The sequence below is a fragment of the Accipiter gentilis genome, chromosome 27 (assembly GCF_929443795.1).
Source record: "Accipiter gentilis chromosome 27, bAccGen1.1, whole genome shotgun sequence".
Lineage (NCBI taxonomy): Eukaryota > Metazoa > Chordata > Aves > Accipitriformes > Accipitridae > Astur > Astur gentilis.
Window position 1 is genome coordinate 4,511,397 of NC_064906.1, and position 13,567 is coordinate 4,524,963.

Here is a 13,567-nt window from a genome sequence, read left to right on the forward strand (position 1 = left end):
GAAATAATTCATATTGCAACAGAACTGAACTATTTCAAAATATTGCTTGTTTACCAGTAATATAAAATAGGTAATCTTAGTACAGTCACCTGATGCTAGGATTTTCAAAACAGTGTGGTGCATTATTCCTTTAGACTGCCTAGAAAATCCCAGCCTGGGATGCTACCAGCATACAGGAAATATTAAGAGTACAGAGATGTCAGGAGTTTCACATAATTATATATAGGATTTATGAGCATTTAGCTTAATCCCAGGAATTTTGAAGCTTAACTTGGTTTAAGTCGTTCACAGACTGCAAGGCATAAATTGCACTCAGAAAGTCAAGGTGTTTTTCTCCACAATCATTTTCCCCCTTGGAAAATGTTTTTACTGCAGACCAAAACTTTTTGCATAAACCCCTCTTTTGTGTAACTTCCATAAACTTCAGAGAAACCTTTCCTAAAATAATCTTGTCCCTTCACAAGGTAATTGTTATAGCCCTCTGCTGAGGCAGAATTACCTACATTTTCTCACCAAATCTCCTTATTTTAACAGATAGAGCAGTGTTTAATCGTCTCCACACTAAGGACCCTTGCTAATCAAACACTTTTTAAAGCACTTGGCTGATTCTTTGATAAAGACTGAAAGGATCAGCAAATCTCTGGGAGAAGTCAGCAGGCATAACCAGTATGTCTATCTTTCAGGTTTCTATTGAGACTGTTCCTTGTCCTTCCTGCACATCGATTTTATGAACATGCATGTGTGTGCTAAATTATTTTGCTCATCATTTGTCAGGGGGAGCACAAAGATATAAAACTGCTTGGAAATTTCTGCGGGGAAAAAAGTTTTGTTGGAGAATACCTATTAGCTGAATTCAAGATGGTTCTGACATTTAGATTCAGTGATCTTTCAGGAAATTAGAGGCAAGATTCCCAGGGAGCCCTGCAAGGTCTGCTGCGGAGGCACAAAAGTACAAATCTACAGCTGCGGGGTAGGAGTTAGCTGACACCCTGGGACTCACCACCCTGGCAGTGGGGTCTGGTCTGGGTGTCAGGGATCTTCCACAGTCTGCATCACTTTTGCTGATCCGGGGCTCCCAAACCACTTGCCATACAGCTGGCATAAACCCCAACTTAAACCTGGGGTATCCTTGTATTGGCTCTGGCCCGGAGGCTAAAGACTTTCAGGCTCCTTTCTCAAAGGAAGCCAGAAACCTGGTATTTTTTATCAGGATGGACTTTCTAGCTCCAGGCAATGCTCTGGTCTACTTCAGAGCAGTAGGTAGGTGACTCTGGCAACTGCTACAAGAAAACTCATGCTCTGTGTGAATAAAAAGAAGTCAAATATCTAGGCACAATTTCCTCTGCTGTAAACCAGAAATCTTATTACCAACTTATGCACTTCTATCAATGCTTTGTGATCCTTGGATGAAAGGCCCTGCATATTATTACATTATCTTTGTTCCATGCAGTATGTCAAGACCTGAGTTCAGCCCTGCAGTATGCCTCCTTAAACAGTCAATTGCACAGTGCCTGGCACTGCTGAATTAATTTAGAACGTCTGTCTTTAAAACCAATGCCTCTGCACATTCATAAAAAAAGAAAAAAAGGCAGGAAAAAGCCTTAGTAACAGAAGTGACAAATACTTTTGGAAGTAGTCCTAATCAAATTTTAGCTTTTGAATTTTATGACTGAAGAACTTTATGTAAGAAAAAAACCCTGAGGTGACTTATGGGTCATTATTGCATTGGCTTTTTTCATTCTTCCATGGAGGTTTAAGGAAAGCTTCATTTTTTGTATGCTCCTTGTTGAACCAGTAGAAGAGAAAGCAGCCTGCAAAGAGAAGTCATCTAACAAAATTATCATTTACTACCAGTGTTTTCTCTGAAGATTTTGTTTTCTTTTAGTAAGCTTATCCTGGAGCTCTTTTCCCAACCAGTGCTCTCCCAGTTCAGCTTCACAACCTCATTTTGCAGGGCTTGTCCAATACATTCACTTTATAATATTTTTAAATCAATAAAGGTTACTGGTTCAGTCTTAGCATCATAGCCGTTCAGTGTTTCACTCTTGTCAGTATATCTCATCCTCACAATGTCCTTGTGAAACAGATAAATAATCTAGGTCTATATTATGGATGGGAAAGAGCACACACACAATACACATGGATCATGTTGCAAGACTCCTAAGTTAGCACTGATTTCATTGTACCTCCACAAGAAATACCACATCGGGGTATTTGGTTGGACCCAGTGCAGGTACTTCAAGTTGCAGAACCAGCAATTTATTCTGTTACTCATCACAGGGTTATCTGGTGTGGAGGCAGGGTCCAGGTTTCTTTTACGCTTTTGTTGCTGAGTTTAATTGGAGCGGTTTTAATTCCAACCTATGACATAAACACACCTTGAGATGTGAAAAAAAAAGACCTAGCTCCTCAAAGCTATACAAGACACTTAGCTCCCACTGAATTATTGAAGTGGAAGTTAAGCACCCACAACGCTGTGAGTATCACGGTCTTTCTGATTTAATCATGGTCCTAAAGGCCAAGCAGGGAATGGGTTCCACCACCCATGCTTGGGGTTAGTGTGGTTGTCACCCAATCATCCTAATGATGTTTTTCTTCTAAGCTGTTTTGGCAGAGGAATCTATAGAAGAAAGGGCTTACATGCTTTTGAAACTCTCAGATTTGACTGAAATGGTTCCTCCTACAACTGAAAGCATCTCTAGGAATGTCTCATATCTTGGCCACCTGTAAAGGAAAACTTGCACAGTTTTTCCTGACATTGGACTGGGGCTAGTCTGGTAGCACTTGAATGGAGAAGAGTGCTTGATCTGAACAATTCTGCATATAGATACAGAATAGCCAGTTGGACCACCAAAAAACCTGCACACAAAATTTTGCTGGGTCCACGCTCAAAATATACTTTTATGGAATAGCAGATGAACAAAGAAAAGAGCCTAAAATCCCCCCAAACCCAAAGCATATTATCTTTGATTTTTTTTTGTTAACTTCAGACTCAGTTTTTCTGAAGACTTTTTTTTCACTCCAAGGCCATTCTGCATGTTTCTCTTATTGCAGTAAACCAAAACAAATGAAACATTAGTAAAAAAAGAATGACAAAACATTTCCTTTTTAAAAAAAATTTTTCCTACTTCTTACTGTAATAATTTATCCACATGATTTGGATTTGGCAAGACTGCCAGAGGAAGGACCTTGTTCAGTGCTTCGATTTATGTTTTTATCTTCAAGAATTTGAGGTGGCTTATGAGCCAGCAAATGTAAAATACAAGAACACACCTTAAAGCAAATGCATTTCTTTTATTGAATAAATAAAAAATCGCAGCTTCTTATATGGCAGAAGCCCTAAACTGTAAGAGTATAATAAAATCAAACCTGAAATTTCCTGTTTTATCTTATATTTTTCTCTTGTCAGAGGGAAACCTAATAAGCACTGACTTTGGTAGCAGGCATCTAAAGGAAAAGTAAATGAATGGGAAAATAAGTTAGGGGTTTCATTTATTTATTTGTTTACCATTGTGAAGACTTTAATTGTTGACATGATTTTATTGAGGGCAAAAAATTTTTCAGTACAGCTAAAGAAAATTGCTCCTCATACATGCTCTTAAAATACAGTTCAGTGCATTCAAAGCCTGAGCACAGGAAGCTAAATGGAATATAACAGGTCGTCTTCTACAAAACTTGTGTTCAGAAATATTTTTTAAGGGGTTAAGGGAAACAAGAAGTGGATGTACTGAGTTAGATCTTACTATTTCTGTGTTGCCTATTTTTCTCAAAAACATGTCTAATTTTGGGGAAAGTCTCTGATATAGAGTGAGAACATGTTAAAAATATTACACAGAAAGTCAAGCCTTGAGTGAAAGTCAAGATTTGTCTGACCATCATAACTATATGCCTAACTTAATCAAGATAAAGAGCCCCCTTGACACACATATTTATGTACCTTTTTGAATGGGGACAGATATATCCCAACCAAATCTGTACAATAGATACCTTTCATGATAAGTTTACTATTACAAGATGTGCAAGAGGTATTTGGAATAATGTGATAAAAAGCATTTATATGCCATAAGACACGTTGTATGTATTGAAAAATGCATTGTCTCTGAACATTTTTAAAAGGGGAAAAATATTTCCTCTTCCCCTAAATATTGTTTTATGGACATGGTAAGAATGAAACACATTTAACTTGTACTGATGGTCCCAGCCTTGGTGTGTCTTCCTTCCCAGTCCCCCATATTGTAGCCAAAGTATTGAATGTTTTCTGGCTTTGTTTTTGATAGACGTAAGATGACATTTTTTGGTGTGAAAGCCAACACTTACATTTTGTCTTGTGCTACTTTCAGCAGAAATTTGGGATGATTAGCATACCTCCAGAGGAACATATCTTTTTGACACTAATTATGATTTTCTTCCTAGCAATTCTGTTGCAGAATCATAAATGAAATTATCTTTTTAGCATTGTATATGGGGTGTTTGTTTAAATTTTTAGGCTAAACTGTGATTATATTCCACATAAATATACTATATTGGCCCATAGGGGGCCTTGAGAAATGAAATTCTAATTTATGTAATTCTGCATAGAAGGCTAGTCTATTTGTCAAAAAAGAAAAGACAGTGGGGCCAACAGAAATTGAGACTAAACTAACAGGACAGCAAAGCTATGCTGCAGAGTTTCTGAGTCTCTTTTCCAAGCTATGTGAAAGCAGGAAAGCTGAGTGGTCAGAAAAATAAATGAACAACAAAGGAATATTTGGTGCAAATCATTGTGTTACTAAATAAGGCAGTGTTTGTTAAAAAAGCCACATGCATTTGAAGGAGTTTCAAGCTTTTAGGTGTTTGTAACAACACTGCCTGGGATAGACGGCGAGGAATTTGTCTGGGCTCTATGTTTTAGTGTGAAGCAGAATGTGACATGAGGGCTTTGGCAGGCATCATGCTTCCTTTGACCAGCAATATTTCACTGCTGCTTAAGCAATAAGTCTTTCCATTGAGAGGCAAAGCCGGAGTCCTGACTCCCTTTAGTTAATGCCATCAGTTCCTGGGAAGAGTGAGTTTCATATGCTGCCGACTCCAGTGTGGGCACTCATCTTCCACCCATCTAAGAGTCTCCATCTCTTTCAGATGAGTAAGGTATTTTTAAGATGCCAGTAGATATAATGTTGCAGAAATGCCCAGTGCTCTGTCAGGACTGAGGTTAATTTGTGTTTCAACAGCATCTCATCACAGTGATAGTTCTGAGGCACAAATAAATCCCAACCTTTCTTTCTCTTTTCTTGCTTTGTTTCATAACAATAATGACTATGCTCCCCGGGGTGGATCTGACTAAAGAGCTAAGGGAGCTAGAGCCATGGGATGGTGTGAAGCAATGAGCACATTCTGTTGTGCAATAAGGGAGGTAACATCTGTCCCATGACAGCTGTTTCTGGCCCTGCATCACCCACTAAATGAAATTATCTTTGTGAATATTTTATCAGATTTCTAAGGGACATGATTACATAAGTGTGATGCCAATACAGGATGCTCCCCCCCCCCCCCCCCCCCACCTCGGAATTTGTAAAACAGAGGTATGGAAGGAAAGTAAATCCTTAACAGTGTCTGAAGCTTGTTTTAAACATGAAGAAAACTAAAGGAAAAAAAAAAAAAAAGTTGATGCAGTGTTTTTAGTCTGTATGAAAACCCAAGAGCATTTACTATGTTGATGAAATTCCTCATGCAATCCAAACTAAGCATAGGGTTTTTTAATTTGTCTATTGATATGCAAAAGGTTTCTAAATGCCTACATGTGACCATATACATTGAAAATGTCTTTCCCTGTTTTTCTTCCTACCAGACTAACATGAGATTAAAAATCTGACATTTCTTCCCCAGAACAGTGTTTGCCATGCTAGAAAGTAACCTCTAAAAGTAACAGATGTATTATAGAGTATCTTACACTTCACTTACATGCATATTAAAGCTCTGGAAATGTATTGGACTGCCACAGTAGAAAATGAATTACTTGATACAACCTTGTTCTAAAGTTCAGGCAGTCCTTAAACTCATTCCTAGTCATCCTACCTTACTTCTTACTAAGGGATCTGGCTAGCTTTCCAGAGCAGTTTATAGATGGACTTTTAAGTGCAAATGATTTGAGGCTGGAACTGTGTTTGTCATTCCTGGTGAAATGGATGATATAAGATTTCAGCCTAAAGGTGATACTGCAATAGAGGACCGTACAACTAATAAATGATAATAATTAATCAGAACAGTCTGAGCATGAAAAGTAGCACTACACAGCCCCCCCAGGTGCCTCTTCCTGACATGAAGAGTTCACCTTGAGGATGAATTGGCAGTTCATTCTTCATGCCCATGCAATTTCCAGCCTCCCTGAGAGGCTCTATTAGCAGCAATTGTGTTTGTAATTTGTAGACATGTCAATCACCTAATTTCATATAGGCCACTGAACAATTATTAGAATGCAATGATTTGGGTTACTACTGACCCAGCCTGAATTTCAGCTGGTAATTTACATCTGAAAGACTCCATATGGTATTAGAAAGTCCCCAAGCCTGCAGTTTCCAACTGTTTATTTAATTCAGGTATGCTTATTAGTTTTTACATACATTCACACAGTCTACAGAATTTACTTTGTAGATCTGAATGGATAAATGCCATTGATTTGGCATTACATGTGGAAAGCATAGTTTGCTAAATTAATTTGTGTGGGCCTAGGACATTACTCAAAAATGTTGGTGATTTCAGAGCATTCCTTTGCTGTCCGGTTTTTGTTGTTCCTTGTTTTCAGAGTGGGGGCTTCAACTCTTAATCTTTAGAAGTATTTCCATGGGTTCTTTCGCCCTCATTTTTGCTGTGCTTCCCAGCCTGACTTTCTGCCTCATCACACAAAACTTGACGTTCGAGCTTGTGCCTGGGAGCCTGGGTGAGTCCCGGGAGAGGACTCTGCCAGCAATACAGTGGTCATGTGAATTCACCATTCCTGTAGCCTGGAATGTGGGCCCAGAGCCTGGGAGTCGCTTTCCAGCAATCATCCCCTGAATCACAGTGTGAAGGTTGTCCCTGGACATGACAAACATAAGAGGGTTCAGAGGTTCAATTTTGCTTGAGCAGATGCTGTACAGTTTAGATAATTGACTCAATTGCTTATTCAAGGTTTTCATCCTGGGACAATTGCTAAAGTATTTGAACACCTGGGAGCGTGGTGAGTACTCCTGACTTCTCTAATGCATTTACCACCAATGCTTTTTCTGGGATTAACAACTTGAACTAAAAACTTGCATAACATCAGATTTTATGAAGTCCTCATTCTTGCCTAGCTAGAGAAACCACAAGGGAGCAGCCTTTCTTAAGGTTTCTCAGTCCTTTTGGTTATCAACCAGAAAGTATAGAGAGGTAGAAACAAACGAAATTAAGGTAAAACTTCCCATACATATCAGAGACTCCAACACTTGACAGTGGGAAGTTCACTTAGTTTTATTATTACAGTCAGTGCTCAGTCTCGTGTGAGACAAAGTGTGTTTGGCCCAAATCTACAAGAGCTAATCAGCATGCTGAGAATTCCCTAGGAAAGTAAATGCTTTGCTGCATTAGCCTGGGGGTTCAGAGAGTGCACTTTACAGAAGTGAGCCCCACAAGTACTTAGGAGGAGCTTGCCTCCATCAAACCGTGAAGAGTCCAGATAGGCAGGTCTAGTTCATAAGTGTAATTCTTCTTTTGGGAACTGCAGTGGGCTCTGCACTTCACTAACTTGCAGGAACAAGACATAAACTTCCTCCTCCTTGACCTCTTTGACTATTCAGAAGCTTTGCAAGTGTTGGAAAGACGATAAGGTCTACCAGAAGTCTTGTCCGAGCAGCCTGAACCAAGTATCTACAGCATGGGCAGTAGAAGTCAGTGAACTACTGGAAAGAAAAATCCCATTCTCATGCAAATGTCTTCAGAAAGAAAGAACAAGAGAAGTGAAATATACAGAAAATATGATATATTACTGTAGTTTCTGAAAAGAACATTTTTCAAAGTTTTCTTGAGCTGTCAGCAGGTGTTAAAGTTTGTTCAGAGGTGATGAGGCAAAATGAAATCCTTTCATATATGATTATTTTTATATTTTCAGGGTCTTTTTTTTTCTCAGGTATTATCTAGTGACACACAAGATAATGCACTGTATCCAGGCAGAAACACTAGAAAAAGATCAAACATTCCACTTCATCATCTTCAAATACTTTGATGCTACCATGGGCAAGAAGAATAGAGGAAAAGAAGCAAAAGGACACTTTAAAATAGGATCTAGGAAAGAAAGAGATTATACACTGAGCTGCTATAAATTACTGCTGGTAAAGCTGAGAAATCCCCAAATGCTAGAGATATAGCAATCTGGTAATGCAAGTAGAGATTTAAACTTCAGTGAACAACCCTACCTCCCCCCACGCTTACTTGGCGAAACACAGTCCCTGCTGTTCACCTGTTAGTCTCAGGAGGAAGAGAAATGTGCAGGTGGTCTATATATAAAATATCTATGATTATACAAGTACGATCTATCTAAGTATGAATGCAGTCATGGAAGTTTTGAGGGGCAAGCCCCATCTGCTTCAAAAAAACCCCCCACCAACAACCCTAAAAGCCACAACTCACAGTTAAGGTATGACACAGATAACCTCAAATGACCTTTTCATTTGGTCATGTTCTGTCTCATGAATTTAGAGTGTCACTTTTTAAACAAGCGGATAATCAACTTTCGTAATAATTTCCTTACTATGTCATCAAAATAGTAAATGCTCGTTTCTGTCAGGCTGAGCATTTTCTCTGGGATAAAGCATGACTACTGTTCCTTCCATCCATCCCCCTGCAACATACAATTACTCTGCAACTTCTCTACTTCATTTTATTTGAGCACCTCAGTACTCCTTTATATAAAGAGGTGGATATGAATCAAATGAAACAAACAATGAATTCTTCATACTACTTTCCAGTTAGGCTTAGTTAAGAAATGTAAGAAGCTTTAGGAGAAAACTAATGTTGTTAAAATTACTCAGCCAGCTGGGACATTAAAGAAATTAAATCTTTTGGGCAACCACTCAAGTTTTGCATGCTTATCGTGACATATCAAAACCGTTCCTTGGCCTTAGGAGACACCGGTAGGGAGTGTGTGATGATTTCAGTAAGGAATGGCAGAAGACAAACTATCAAACCTTATCCTCAGTCACACGTAGGAAGTGTAAGAAGATCTGCATGCAAATGAGAACTGTTTCATATGCTGTCTTAATATACCATAATATTCTCAGGCTGTTATTCTGTAGATATTCTGACTTTTAATAACACTGGCATTTTGATAGCTGTCTGTTACTTCTTCCGAATGAAGTAAGACCGTGCAAAAGCAGTGTGTTTTAGATAGAAGAAATGGAATTTTGGTCCCTCTATTCTACTAATTTTTGTATCGAAGTCAATACAGTGTTTCTTCAAGTTATTTTAAGAACTGACCAAAAGGTACCATGGAGCAAGTCTGAAGATGCCCAGAAAAGAGTAAACTGCTGGGCCAGTTTCATGCAGTGTTTAGTTTCCCCATCTCCCATGGGACAGTCATCAGCTGGAAGGCAGAATGTATCAAATAAGCACAGTGAATCTTTTTACATATTTTTAAGGGCAGTTCTTTCTTTCTTTCCTTGCACTGGTCTTAAGGAAGTTTGACCCATTAAGCTCTTTATATCTCAGTTTGTTTTTCTTCTATTACATGACAGATCCATAAGAAAAGGGGAAAGGTCAGGTCAGGGAGAGTATGTCTCAGTCACATAGCCTGCTACCACTGTTGCAGCAGGGGAGGAGGATATTAATGGCATTAATTAATGGCAGAAAAGAAAGATCCTGCTTGAGTCCTGGTACTAGAAAGGGTCCATGACCTAAACTGCTTAATGTTGGATTGTGGCTCTGCCAGTGGGCTGTTAGTAGCCTTCTATGTATGCTTTTTCCTCCTGAAATTTGAATCCAAAGTTATGAGGAATTTCCAAAATGATACAGAAATGGCAATGATAATAGGCCCAGATGTTGAACCCCTTCGTGTGCTGGTTTTTTTATTGAAAAATAGAAATCAAGAATTTGATGATAAAAAGCTGCAATCCCAGCTGTATTTTCAGTTTTCGTATTCAATAGCCACAAACTGCAGGATGATGTTTGTGACAAACTTGTATTCTGAGAAACCTTTCAAAGACATGACAAAAATACAGCCCTCTCTTTATAGCCTTCAGCAATACCATCTTGTGCTCTGATCTCTCTAGATTTTACATGCTCTGGTAGGCAGGTTGAATGCTTGCCTGGCAAACTCCAAGGAAACCCAAAATACTGCTAGTGACTGTGTTGGCTGCTGTGCAGTTACCGCCGTCTTTGTTCGACACTGAGCTTGTCACCTGATATATTTCTAACGAGCATTGACTTCTGGAATAAAGGCTCCAAGTCAAGACGTTTAATCACCCAAGGTCTCATAAGGATCCCACATCAGGGAAAACACCAGTTTTAATGTACCGTTGATTTACATTCTTCCTGCAGCTATATTCAGAGGCAGAGCTGTTTGAAGCCCTTCTCTTGTGTGGTCTGCTACATCATATTTGGTTTTCTGATTTATGCAGCAGAGTTTTGGAGAAAGGATTGCTCATAAATACTCTTCAGTTTCTTCAAGTGTTTGGAATTAGCTTATGATTTAATATTTATACGGTATTTTGAAATCTCTGTGAAAGGTGCTATAGAATGCAATTCTGGGGGCAGTTTCAGATACGCAAGGTCAGGCTATGGCAGACAAGAGCTTAAGGAGAGAGCAAGTATAATTTCAAAAGATATATCACAATTAATAGACTTTGTCAAAGGGAATCCTAGGAAAACCTGCAGATGAAGAAGATGATACATCAATGGTGCCTACAAGAAGTGCAAGGTGTTTACAAAAGCGTAGCTTCCTGTGGCATGCCTGGAGTCTCATAATTTCACAAGCATGAGACTCATTTATGAATTATTTGTAAATAGTGGCATGGTACATTTGTTCATGTTTTTTGTTTGTTTGTTTGTTTTTTGTTGTTGTTGGGTTTTTTTTAAATAAAAATGCTAAATGAAGATTAAGAAAATTAACTCCATTTTAATATCAAATAGCCATCAATACAAGGAGACCATGCCATCTTGCTAAAGCAAATTGATATTTTCAAACACAAGGGCCAATAATTACAGTAATTTTCTATTCCCCAAATCTCTGATTGACAATATCTTCAGATGGCTTCCCATGTCATTTTATAGCTGCAGCTATAGCTTAGTGCTGCTGCTGAACATTACAGTAAATATTGACTATTTATCTTTGAATGGCTGACAGTGTTATAGCTTTATTCAAACAGAAGCAAACAAGAATCTTTTTTACAATAGCTTTCTAAAAAGAGATTAATATAGCATACAAATATATATTATTATAAATAGCACAGTAGAGAGATTATTGAGTCCATCATGGACTCTAGTGCCATCAGTCTCACTTCTCAGGAAAGGGTCTCCAGAAAAACAAAAGCAATTAAGCTTTGCAGGCATTAATAGTCTTCAAAGCAGCAACAGAAAAATCCCTGAGGTGCGAGAAGAAAACAAGTGAGAACACAAAGAAGTACAGAAGCAGAGGGAAAGGAAAGGGAATCAATAGAAGATTGGCACTGCAAAGGCACTGTATTTTTGGGTGACATCAGCACATTAATACAGTGTGAGGAGTCCTATTCAAAGGTGAGCTCAGAGCAGTACATATTACTGCAGGACATGTAACGTCTCTTGGGCTGCTGCTAGTGCTAAGGGCTTCTCCTTTTTCTATCTGGGCTTGAAGGCTTCTCTGCTTGCTACAACTCCGCTTGTCGGAGCTCACAAAAAGCTGAAGAATACTTCACTTGCAAGGTGCAGGGCAATGCTTTTAACAACCCAAATTTAAAATCTGTTTGCTTTGATTATCTTACTTCTTCCTGAGATTTCTTCTACAGGTTTTAGTCAGCAGAACCCTGCTGCTAATCTAAATTTGACACCGGGCGCACATTTTTGTTGCGTTTGGGGCTGTGCCTATATGAGCTGACCAGCTCTGACAAAAGTCCGAGCTGGGTGTCTTGGGAGCCTTGTTTGTTAAGTGAAAATGGCAGAAATTCGAGGTGAAATTTTCAGGGAAAAGTAGATACTAACTCTGTTCTTATACACTTTTTGTTCTCTCTGAGAGATGGACACAGGGTTTAAAGGACCTGGTCAGACCAAAGATGTCTCTTCTTATGTTCTGATGTGCAGGTGGGAAGAAGTCACACCTTAGGCTCTGCCTGGATTGTCAGGCTGGCTTGAGCACAGGCAGTAGGGAGCAGCTATGGTGGAAAACAGCACTGAGGCATTGAGCGATCAATAGATATTGCGTGCTACCAGAGGAAAAGGAGCAACAAAGAAAGTACCTGCCGTGGAAAAACGGGCAGTTAAAAGCTGCCTGAGAGTTGAAACTCCCTGGAAATAGAAGAGTTTTAAACAGCACTTCACTCTGCCTTTGCTAGCTATGGATGTCAGCAAAAGGCAGAGATTCAGAAGGTAGTCTTCTTTCTAACAATAGCTAGCTCTGAAGCTCTCAATGTGTTTAATAGCTTCCACTTAACTCATGTAGAATAGACTGACTGTAAAACTGCTAGAAATATTTGAAGATTCCTGCATTCTACAGGAACATTAAATTGATGAAGAGGCTTTTTTTTTTTTTTTTTTAAATGGTATGGGAAAATACAAGCCTTGAGTATGGAACTGAGGCTGAAAAGCCAGTTTTGCAACCTGGAACAGTGGGAGTAGGTGCTAAGATACTATGAAAGGAATATACAAGCAATGACAGAGTATGTGCAATGTACCCAAAGTCCTAATGGTATGAGGTCAGATAGGTTTCATAGACAGAATGGGCAATGTTTCAGCAAAAGATAAAAAGGTTGCAAGGAGGCATTCATTCATTTTAAGCTGAACATTAGCGGGCAGTAAAAAATGTGCTGCTAGACTCATCCAGACTCCCAATGGCAGGAGAAAAGCGCAGGTACGATTAAACAAATAAATCTTGGTGTTTATTGTTTGTGCCTATTTCTATTAAATGTATGTGTAAACTAGATACACATGCAAATAACATATTAGAAGACCAAATTTGACCAGTATCAGGAAAAATGAATATGTTCTTATGTTGAAAGCATGGCCACCCAGGGTCTCAAATGTATGAGGCAACAGACACTGAGAAACTAAATAACCGGGAAGATTTAGTAGAAGAGGGCTGGAGCACAAAAAAGTAATAACAAAATTTAGTTGAGGATCTCTCCAAAGTGTGTACTGGTTTACACTACTACCACATAGTCAGAACTGTTGCCTATTTATTAAGAAATATTAAATGTCACTATGCTCAAATACATAGGGCAACTTTGGCCTTTTCAAGAAAATATCTGTATTTAGTTTAAATGTATTGTAATCCCTGTAATTTAAAGATGATCAGTATTGGATGAAAGTGACCATATGCAATTTATTTCCCCTACTTAAAAAAAAAGTCTGTACATGCTGTCCTGATAAGCAGGGCTCTTTTATATAGCAT